This window comes from Silurus aristotelis, assembly GCF_946808225.1.
Source record: "Silurus aristotelis genome assembly, chromosome: 4".
Taxonomy (NCBI): Eukaryota; Metazoa; Chordata; class Actinopteri; order Siluriformes; family Siluridae; genus Silurus; species Silurus aristotelis.
The window spans coordinates 6,778,422-6,790,940 of record NC_139577.1 but is presented as its reverse complement, the minus strand read 5'-3'; positions in this window follow the sequence as shown (position 1 = coordinate 6,790,940).

Below are 12,519 nucleotides of genomic sequence, written 5' to 3'. Positions count from 1 at the left end.
GTGGTGTGTGTTTGTGTGTGTACCCGGTAAGCCTCTGCGGCTGAAGCTGCATAGTTCTCCACTGCTCCTTGCACAAACACTCTTTTCTTCTTGTCCTCTCTAAAAGGCCGACGTGCTGAGGCGCTGTGCAGGAGGTCAAAGATTTGCTCATTGTAGATCTCAATAAAAGAACATTTACACCAGAATCACTTTGTTACTGCAGACTGCACAGACACACACACACACACACACACTTATAGGCAACCCTAGAAACAGAGTCAGCACTTTGTAATCATGACCCACCTAAATGACACAGTGTGTTAAACCAGAACATCTAGTTGCTACAATCCCACAATGCATTGCAGGTACAGTGCAGGTTGAGTGTTTGATGGGTGGTTGAGTGACACAGCTCACCTTTTCCACCTCTCTGCTGATAAGGAGGAATAAATGCTCTATGCTCTAATACTATGAGGAATAACACCACGTAGCTCATCAGAGAAATCCGTCAGCTCGTTCGGTACTAAAATGCAAATGCAGCCACACACACACACACACACACCTATACATGTACGGGGGGTTATCAGGACTTTTTTCCCAAATAAGTACCACACTGAGTTATGGGGACACACCTTTCCCTTTGTCACAGAAATTAATAAGTAATATTGAAATGCTCCTTATTGCATGGGGTAAAAATCTGTCTACTCAGAATTCAGTTATAGTGAAACAGTCTGGAAATATTAAGGCCTGATTTTCTACAGCACTGTAAGGATGGGGCGGCAGTGGGCGTATCTGATTGAATCATGTCTTATATAGACTACTTTAGTTTATCTAAATATCATCTACACTAGCACACAAATCATTAACCATCACAATCACAGTTGTTTAACTTGACCCATAGGAGTGCAACATTGATGAGGTTTTCTTTTCCTATGCCCAAATTCAAATCAAACATTTAATCAACAAATGTTTGTCACTGATCTTGAGACATTTCAGAAAATTAGTTTTTAGTATGAGCTATAACAATTGTGAAGGGAGTCAAAAGCATTTTAGGAGAGAGAAGAGAGAGGTCCCAAGTGAAATATTGAGATATTTAGCTATACATATTTTTTTTTAAGTAAATTTAAAAAGCAAAAGAATATTAGACTACTTAACAGTCACTAAAAGGTGTAACACAATTTGGAATATACAAATGTATGCATGCATTCTTGTGGAAATGAGCATTAAATAAATAAAAAGGTTTCAATTTATGGTTTTTAAGTAACAGGTATTTCTCATTATTTAACCTTGAATGTCAGTCTTTATTTCTTAGAATTATATAGAATTTATTAATTAGAATTTAACTTTTGAATACATCAATTCATAATAATGTGATAATGTTACTGTAAAATAAGAGAATTACAGATAAGTATTAATATCTAAAGTAAAAAATACCTTTTGGGTTTAAATGTGCATTTGCCCTCATATACACACACACACACACACACACACACACACACGCAACTAACCCCTAATTATAATGACACACTGGGTTTAACTGGACACCACTCATACACACACACACACACACACATAACTAACCCTTAGTTATGAGAACAATCTGGGTTTAATTGGACACCACTCATACACACACCACCACCTCACTGTTGGTAATGAGGACAAACTGGGTTTAACTGAAAAGTCACACACAAACATAACTAACCCTTAGTTATGAGGACAACCTGGGTTTAAATGGACATTGCTCCATTTACACCAAACTAACAAATCTAGAAAGCGTCCTGTTATGAACACATAACCCATTAATTTGCCTTATTGGAATAGGACTTTGTTTGATTTCTTCAATGTATACAGTTTAATTTTAAACTGAGTCAAACTAAATACAATATGAAACAAAACCAGATCTTCTACAGTTAAGAGTGAATCTCTTTATGCTGACTCTAGACCTACATTTGTGCAAAATTATAATTATAAAAATTTATATTGTTGTAGAAAGTTCAAAAATCTAGTCAGAAAGTCTTTCACTGTAAAGAAAACAAATGAACCTGTAAAAAGATTAATAAACAAAACCAAACATGAAACTAAAAAGGTAATAAAAAATGTTAAAAAACCAAAACACAAAAACAATAAGCCTGACTTTAATGGAATAAAATGTATCAGTGTGTGTGCCTTAAAGCTGCAACACAGTACCAAAGTAAATAAAGCCAGATTTATATACTGTCTAAATAAAATTTTATTTGTTAAGATCTATAAAAACAATGTTTTAACAATAGTAAATTTAAAACTCAGTCAACAAACCTAAACAAAAGCCACAAGCTGTATATAAGATAAGATAAGATAAGATAAGATAAGATAAGATAAGATAAGATATACCTTTATTCGTCCCACAGTGGGGAAATGTCTTTGTTACAGCAGCAAAGGAAAGAAATAAAAATAAATGCAAATATATAAAAAGAATATACACATACTATAATATACAGTATGTACACAGTACAATGTATAAATATAAATAAGGGAAGAAAAAAAAGTATGCATTGCAGGTAGTATTTCACACAGGTGGTATTGCACATATTGCAGGTAATAGTGCACATGTTGCATGTAATACACACAGGTAATGTTATTGCACAGCTAAAAAGTAATAACAGTGTTGAATTTTGGTGACTGGTTTTTACTGGGAGCAGCTTTGATTGTAAAAAGTCTAATAGCAGCAGGGAGAAAAGACCTTTGTAACGCTCCTTCACTTAGGATGTAACAGTCTATCACTGAAGAAGCTGCTCTACGATGTAATGTTTACATACAGGGGATGAGAGGCGTTCTCCAGCAATGATGATAGTTTTGCTACCATCCTCCTTTCTCCCACCTCCTGTATAGTGTCCAGGGGAATCCCCAGGACTGAGCTGGCCTTCCTGATCAGCTTGTCCAGTCTCTTCTTGTCTGCAGTAGAGATGCTGCTGCCCCAGCAGACCACTTCATAGAATATGGCTGAGGCCACCACAGAGTCAAAAAAGGTCTTCAGTAGCTCTCCTTGCACTCCAAAAGACCTTAGTCTCCTCAGCAGAAAGAGTCTGCTCTGCCCTTACTTGTAAATTGCCTCAGTGTTGTCTGTCCAGTCCAGTTTGTTGTTTAGGTGAACACCCAGGTATTTGTAAGAAACCACTCTCACAATGTCCTTTCCCTGAATGTTCACTGGTGGTAAAGTTTGTTTGTGCCTACGGAAATCCACTACCAGTTCTTTGGTTTTCCCCGCATTTATCTGGAGGCAGCTCCGTTGGCACCAGTCCACAAAGTTCTGTATAAGTCCCCTGTACTCCCTGTCATCATCATCCGTGATCAGATCGACGATGGCAGAGTCATCAGAGAACTTCTGTAGGTGACAGGTTGCTGAGCTAAACATGAAGTCTGCAGTGTAGACGGTGAAGAGAAACGGGGCTAGAACTGTTCCCTGCGGGGCTCCAGTGTTGCAGACAATCATGTCAGACTCACAGTCACGAGTCCTTACATACTGTGGTTGGTCTGTGAGGTAGTCCAGTATCCAGGCAGACAGATGATGGTCCACTCCCATGTACACCATTTTATCCCTCAGCAGTGCAGGTTGGATGGTTTTAAAAGCACTAGAGAAGTCAAACATGACTCTTACAGTGCTCCCAGCCTTTTCCAGGTGTGAAATAGCCCGATTTAGGAGGAAGAAGACTGCGTCTTTCACTCCAATGCCAGGTTGGTAGGCAAACTGAAGTGGATCCATTGATGGGCTCACCAGAGGTCGGAGATGAGTGAGCACCAGCCTCTCCAATGTGTTCATCAGATGCGAGGTCAATGCTACTGGTCGATAGTCTCCGAAGTCTTTTGGGTGTGACGTCTTTGGAACAGGCACCACGCAGGGAAAGGACATTCTCACCCGAGCTTCTGTGAGGGGCAGTGTGTATTGGTTGGCGTGTTGACTGGAGGGAATTGGCAGGGGGAGGAAGTTAGGTGTGTTGTGTATTGACTGTGAACTGATAGCAGTACAGAGAGAAGTGGGGCTGGAGCTGCTTGCTGTGGAAGCAGAGAAGGGGAATTGCAGCAGGGGGGGGTAGCTGATCGAATCTGTTAAAGAATAGATTAAGATTATTCACCCACTTCTGGTCACCCTCAGCCTGAAACTTGGGCTCCTTATGACCAGTGATGGTTTTGAGCCCCTTCCACACACCGCTGACATTGTTCTGCTGCAGCTGATCCTCCATCTTCCTCCTGTAGCATGCTTTTCCTTCTCTGATCTTCTTTCTCAGTTCTCTCCGGACAGTTATCAGCTCTTCCTATACTATAGGGCAAGGCAAAACTGATCCTGAACTAACATTTCTTTTTAAACTGCAAACCTCGTTTCCTAACCGATTTACCGAAATCCCTTATATTTTGTACTGTTCTTTCTCTTAAAACAGGGTCCTCTGAAGTTTTGCACTGCTCACACTCTGCCTTTGTTGCGAGGTGTCCCTTTGCAATGTGGACTTTGAAATGTTTTATGACAGCATTTACTTCATTTGAGCACCATGGCCTTTTCACAGCTCTTCTTGATTTGGCCTCTGCAATCAAATCAATAAATAAAGAGATTTTTAAATTCAACTTCCTGCACAGATGTTCAGAATGGTGTAGTGTCTGATATTTTAAATGGTTTAACATGAAATATTATTAAAATGACATTGCAGTGTAATGTTGGTATATAACCGTTCAGGTGTATAACACGGTATTTTTCTTTTGGGTTTAAATGCAGTGACGGTGCACTTTATGCTGTGTTTCTGAACAACTTCAGTGTGTGTGTGTGTGTGTGTGTGTGTGTGTGTGTGTTTGTGTGTGTAGAAGGAGGAGACACTAAAGCTGTGTGCGAAGTTACTTGATGATTAAAGAATAGCCAGAATAGGATAGCCTTTATTTGTCACATATACATTACAGCACAGTGAAATGTTGTTCTTCGCATATCCCAGCTTGCTTGGAAGCTGGGGTCAGAGCACAGGGTCGGCAATGATACGGCGCCCCTGGAGCACACAGAGGGTTAAGGGCCTTGCTCAAGGGCCCAAGGGCAAAAGTGCAGCAACACTGATCTTGTTTGTATCTCTCTCTCTCTCTCTCTCTCTCTCTCTGTGTGTACATGCACCTTTGTCTGTTTCATACTGTTGTTCATCTTGAAACTGATTAAATAAAAAATTTAAAAAAAGACTGTGTAACTGACTTCTTTCAGTGAAAAGATTTAAATAAAGAGTTTAAACGGCTTCAACATGTGAAGAACCTAGGGATTTATTTTCGGGGTGATTCCTATTATTTCTTTTTTTTTTCTTTATTTCTTATTTGTTTTATAAAATGTAACTTGACTAAGTGCTGAATCTTTGGTTAAAGATTAAGTTAGTGTGCGTGTGTGTGTGTGTGTGTGTGTGTGTGTGTGTGTGTGTGTGTGTGTGTGTGTGTGTGTGTGTGTGTGTGAGAGAGAGAGAGAGAGAGAGAGAGAGAGAGAGAGAGAGAGAGAGAGAGAGAGAGCGAGAGAGAGAGAGAGAGAGCGAGAGAGAGAGAGAGAGAGAGAGAGAAATGAGGTCTGCAATGCAAAGCCTGAGAGTTATGCTCCTGTGAGTGTAGAACCAGCCCTGTTTTGGAAATGGAGGGAAAACCAGAAGCATTCAAATATACAAGTCACATTCTGATTCTCCCTCAAATTCAGGAGAAAGAAAACCAAAAATAATCTGGTCTGGTTGTAAAAAGTTGATGTATTTAACTTGTCTCTATGCTTTGTTTTCTTCTCATGGACATAAAATGTTGGGTAAAATGTAGTACAACTGAACCACAATGAAAAAAGAAACTGGTTAAATGAATATATATTCCTAGTAATTATAATGTGTAAATAAATTGGGTCTTCCACATTTAATGTAAACGTTCCACTTTAAACTATTGGGCAGCTCTTTACCAATAAACCACAATGACTGAAATAACCAGAAAAAAAATAGTACGTGGACTAAAAATATCTTAAAAAAAAAAAGAAAGTCAACTGTTTGGAAAAACAATCAGTTTATTGTACTTTGTACTCCGCTTTAATTCTCGGGATGTTTAAGAAAACATATATCTAAAATATATTAAAAAAATGCACTGATATATAAAAAATGCACTGTAAATTCTCTTTTTTTTTTGAAGGATGATGTGTTATCAAAAAGTAGATGTCACCTTATTTCTATACTAAATACCATGTTACCCTTAATTTAATTACTTAAAAAAATACCTTAATTTAATAAACGTATTTTTAACGGATAACGTTTAAAACGCTCTCTGTCTGTTCACTTCTGCGGGATTTACATTTTTATTAGTTGTGTGAGGCGCTAAAGCTGAACGTGATTAAAGCTGAACGATGCTGGCATGCTATAAGTGTTAGCATGCTAGCATCGTCAGTAAACATGAGAATCACGTTGATCCAAACGCATTTTAAAATTACGTTAAATATTTGTTTGTTTTATTTTTTCTATAAGATCAAAGGTCATTTCATACATTATATTTTTTTTCAGTACACTAAGCAATAGTACAAACATCTTGAATAGTTTGATGGTTTAAAAGTTAAACGTTTAATTAATATAAATATTTGTACACAAAAACAGTAGAGTGTAATAATAATTATAAAATGGCTATAAAAATATCAGTGTGAAACAAAATACTCTGTCAAATAACATCAATTTTTCCTATTAGTTTAGAATACAATTTATTTTAATAATTACTTATTTGTTTGGCTTTTGGATTAATTAAAATAAATTAATTAAAATAAAAATAAATACATTGAAACGTCTGACGAGATCATATGACTGTGTTGTCGTGTGTATGATGTGTTTGAACAGTCTACATAGAACATAATCCACCTGTGTGCACCTTCATCCACTCTTATACATCAACCAATGATCCTCCTTTTTAAAATACGTATTCACCACTGCCATTTCCATCCTTTCAGCAAAATCTACCACCATCTACCCTTCCACATTCCTCTCCTTAAGACCATACCTACCCATCACCTCCTCATCACATCTGTTCCCTTCACCTACATGCCCATTAAAGTCTTCCCCAATCACCAATCGTTCATTCCTAGCTACACCTTCTACCACTTCGTCTAACTTACTCCAGAATTTTTCTTTCTCCTCCATCTCACAACCCACTTGTGAAGCATAGGCACTGATGACATTTATCATCATCCCTTTTGCAGTTCTGAAGGACAGACTGGTTCAGGGAAGACCTTTAACATGCTGGGTGAGTTACACACCATCATACACTGAGGCTCCGTCTTCATGTCAGTGTACAGTGCTGATGAACTCTGTGTGTGTGTGCGTGCGTGTGTGTGTGTGTGTGTGTGGCTGCATTTGCATTTTAGGACCGAACAAGCTAAAATATTTCTCTGATGAGCTGCGTGGTGTTATTCCTCGTAGCATTGAGCATTTATTCCTCCTTATCAGCAGAGAGGTGGAAAAGGTGAGCTGTGTCACTCAACCACCCATCAAACACTCAACCTGCACTGTACCTGCAATGCATTGTGGGATTGTAGCAACTAGATGTTCTGGTTTAACACACTGTGTCATTTAGGTGGGTCATACAAAGTGCTGACTCTGTTTCTAGGGTTGCCTATAAGTAAGTGTGTGTGTGTGTGTGTGTGTGTGTGTGTGTGTGTGTGTGTGTGTGTGTGTGTGTGTGTGTGTGTGTGTGTGTGCGCAGTCTGCGATTCTGGTGTAAATGTTATTTTATTGAGATCTACAATGAGCAGATCTTTGACCTCCTGCACAGCGCCTCAGCATGTCGCTCTCTCAGAGAGGACAAGAAGAAAAGAGTGTTTGTGCAAGGAGCAGTGGAGAACTATGCAGCATTAGCCGCAGAGGCTTACCAGGTACACACACACACACCATGACTGCTTATGGGCAGTATGTGTGAATCAGATTTTAACATATTCCATATTTTAATCAATTAAATGTAATAATTTGTAATCATTGTTGTCGCACTCACGCTTGTGTGTAGATGTTATCTAATGGGTGGAGTAAACGGTTGTATTCAGGTGTATAACACTGTATTTTTCTGTTGGGTGTAAATGCAGTGACGGTGCACTTCAGTGAAGGAACTCCGACGCTTCCTGGGGTTTGCTAACTTCTATCAGCGGTTCATACGGGGTTTCAGCCTGGTTACTGCCCCTCTCGATTCGCTCCCCCGAGGGAAGGCCAAGACGCTCACCTGGACCCCGGAAGCAGAGGAAGCCTTTGACGAACTGCGCAGAAGGTTCTGCACTGATCCCCTGCTACACCACCCTAACCCCCAACTCCCGTTCGTCGATGAGGTGGATGCTTCCTCCACCGGTGTCGGAGCTGCCCTGTCCCAGCAGGCGGGGGATCCTGCATGCCTGCACCCCTGCGCCTACTTCTCCAGAAAGTTATCCGATGCAGAACAGAACTACAACATCGACAATAGGGAGCTTCTAGCCATCAAACTGGCCTTAGAGGAGTGGCAACACTGGCTGGAGGGGGCCTCGCATCCTTTCACTGTGATCACAGACCACAAAAACCTCCAATATATCCGCGAGGCGAAGAGGCTGAACACTCGACAGGCGCGGTGGGCTTTGTTCTTCACCCGGTTCCACTACCAGATCACGTACCGACCTGGCTCGGAAAACGGTAAAGCGGATGCCCTCTCCCGCCTCTATGGACCGGAAGAACCCACGGAACCGGAGCCCGTCATACCCACCAAGTTGATTCTCAGCCCTATAGTTTGGGATCTCGATGAGAAAATCCACACCGCCAGGGGCTCTGAAGGGCGCACGTTCGTACCTATGGTATATTGGTGCAACTGTGTTACATGTATTTCGGTATCAAGGCGGTTCATGAGGCCCCCGGCTCGGGCCACCCTGGGAGGACACGCGAGATCGCCCAGTAGTTCCACGCTGCCCATCCACAGCGGCCTGCACTCCGCCGTCGCAGTCGACCTTGACGCCGGGTCTGGGTGTCAAGAGCCGCCCCTATTTTGGTTTTGTGCTGTTTTTGTGCTGTTTTTGGTTTTGTGCTGTTTTTGTACTGCATTAAACTCGTAAAACGGACTTTGGTTTCCGCCTGTGTTTGTCAGCCTGACAATCCATCCTTGACATGACCAGCTGAAAATATACCAGTAAATAAGTGTATGTTGAAAATCTCACTGACTAAGGAGCTTTTTGGCTCAGGTTTTGTTCACGATCAGGCCAGCGCCCGGTATTTTAAATTCAGGTTTACTACAAATGTATAAAAATGTAAAGGTTTCCCACAAAAAATTTCAGACTGATGTAAATGACAACATTAACATTTACATTTGCGGCATTTAGCAGACGCTCTTATCCAAAGCGACGTACAAAAGTGCTCTGAGTCTCTAGTATTGAATAAATCTACCCTGGTACGCCAGATTACAAACGTAATATAAATATCACTCTTGAATTCTACAAACTTGGAAAGTGCTAATTCAAGTGTTTCAGGAAGAAGTAGGTCTTCAGTCGTCGCTTGAAGATAGTCAGGGACTCCGCTGTACGAACATTTAGGGGAAGTTCATTCCACCACCTTGGTGCCAGAACAGAGAAGAGCCTTGAAGTATACTTACCTCTCATTTTGAGAGAAGGTGGTACCAGTCGAGCAGTGCTGGAGGATCTCAGACAGTGTGGTGCAGTGCGAGATGTGATGAGGTCATTGAGGTAAGATGGCGCTGGTCCATTTTTGGCCTTGTAGGCAAGCATCAGTGTTTTGAATCTGATATGTGCAGCTACTGGAAGCCAGTGAAGGGAGTGCATTGTTTCTGTTTTGTCATAGAGGGCGCTGTATCACTCTCACTTTAATAATAGATACAGTAATCCCCCACTTTACGGCAGTTTGAATCTCGCGCCTCCGGTTTATCACGTAATTGCATTTGCCACATAACTAATTAGTTTCTCGTGGATAGCACAATAGACCAAAATACTTATAAGGAACCTTTTTAATGGAGTTTTATGTTGAAATAATGAAATGTTTTATTGAAAATATCATTATTAATTATAAAATGAAGTCAAATGTTAATACAGTACTGTATACATAAAATATAATTTTTGGGGTGGCGTCCGTTTATCGCGGTTATTCATTTATCGTGGGGGTTTTTGGAACGTACCTACCGCGATAAACGGGGGATTACTGTATATAAAAGTAGAAGAAAATCACACTCATCAGACCACTCTCATCTCCAGCATTTCATTTTACATTTTATTGTAAGTAACGAATCACTACTCTGCGACTTAGCAGATATTGTTTAACCTCTGCATTCTCACGGTCAGCAACAAGCTGCTAAGAATATAAACAATAAATAAATAAAATACATTAGAAAGAGCCTCACTTCTCAGTGGTACAGTCCACTCTGTGTTCACAGACAGGTTTTTGTGTGCGATTGTTATAAACAATAGGAACTGGTTTTAAATGAAGAATAATAAGTGTAAAGAAATAAATAAGGTTAAAGGGCTTTTTTTTTTTATGCGAAAGGGTAAGTTTCTGTAATTAAAACTTTTGTGATTGCCCATATAATTCTTGTGAAATTCTTGTGTGAAATGGACCAGTTTAAATTCTCCTGCTCCATATCTCAGGCATCTTAGTGTCCTAGTTATGGGAAGAGGGAAGAGGCACTGGCGGTCACCCAGTTCTGCGCCCTGCCCGAACAGAATCTCCGCCAGAGATCGGCTAGGAACCGGTTCGTGCGCGTCCATGGAGCTCGCGAAGAAGCAAACCGTGTCCGCCGTCTCCATGTGTGCATGTGTGGAGTTTTGAAAATCTTTTTTCGCTTCTCCCTGTACTTCCTATCTGTACCTTATTTATTCTTGACTTGATTCTTATATATATATATATATATATATATATATATATATATATATATATATATATATATATATATATATATATATATATATATATATATATATTTATTTATTTATTTATTTATTTATTTATTTATTTTTCCGGTTTTAAAGCTCCAGGTTTCAGCCCACACAGAAGAGATGTTTCACTATAGAGTCTTTGGTAGCTTAGGATAATAATCTTCCACCTCGTCTTATCCCCCTACACCTTGAATTTAACCCCGTCTTATCCCCCTACAAAATGCCCCACCTACTGGAGAGCATTCAACAAACCTGACACCTTTTTTTGTCATTTAGTGTATGCAACATAGACACTTACACCTGTATGTATCTGTTATGCAGTTTAATTACATTTTACTTTTAGTTAAAACTACTTATTTATTGAAATTATTCTTGCAAAACCTTTATTTTAGTACTTGTCTCCAAAACCTCCTACATGCGCTGTCCCTCTAATAAACTCATTTCCAATTATGTCCATCCTCGTCACTACCAATGAAAACCTCAACATCTTCAGCTCTGCTACCTCCAGCTCCATCTCGTGTCTTTTACTCAATGCCACTGTCTTTAATCCATACAACATCGCAGGTCTCACCACAGTCCTATGACCTTTCAAATCCTTTTCACCTAACTTAGTGTCCAACTTCACATACAGCTGCTCATATGCCTTTTCCTTGGCTTTTGCCACATCCCACTTTACCTGCTGCAGCATCTTCTTGTACTCCTGCCTACTTTTCTCATCACTCTGTTGATCCCAATTCTGTTTTGCCAACCTCTTTCTCCTTATGCTCTTCTGCACTTCCTCATTCCACCACCACGTCTCATTGTCTTCCTTTCTATTTACAAATGTCACACCAAGTACTTTTCTAGCTGTCACCCTTTTCACTTCTGCAGAAGTTGCCCAATTATCCAGCACCTCTTCGCCCCTGTCTGACCTCTTCCCTGAACCTCACACTTTAGTCTTCCTCCTTCAGTTTCCACTATCTTATTCTTCTTTCAGTCTTCACTCTCCTCCTCTTCTTCTTCACCTCCAAAACCATGCTACAGACCACCATCCAATGCTGTCTAGCTACACTGTCCCCTGCCAACACCTCACAGTCTCCAATCTCCTTCAGGTTGCATCTTCTACATAGAACATAGTCCACCTGTGTGCATCTTCCTCAACTTTTATACGTCACCCTATGATCCTCCTTATTCTTAAAATACGTATTCACCACAGCCATTTTCATTTGGCAAAATCTACCACCATCTGCCCTTCCACATTCCTCTCCTTGAGACCATACCTACCCACCCACTTGTGAAGCATAGGCACTGATTAAATTGTTTTATCACCCCTTCAACTTCCAGCTTCACATTCATAACCATATTAGAAACTTTCTTTACCTCCACTACACTCTTACTAAACTATTCCTTCAGGATCACCCCTACACCATTTCTCTTTCCATCCACACCATCAAAGAACAGTTTAAACCCACTTCCAATGTTCCTGGCCTTACTCCCTTTCCACTTGGTCTCCTGAACACACAACATGTCTACCTTTCTCCTCTCCATCTCCATTATAATAACAATAATTAAATAATATATTTTAAAATAATTTAAGTTTATAATTGATACTGATTATATCCAGTACCAGTCAAAAGTTTGGACACCCTTTGTCCTTCAGCGGCTTTTCTTCATTTTTTTAAAGAAAA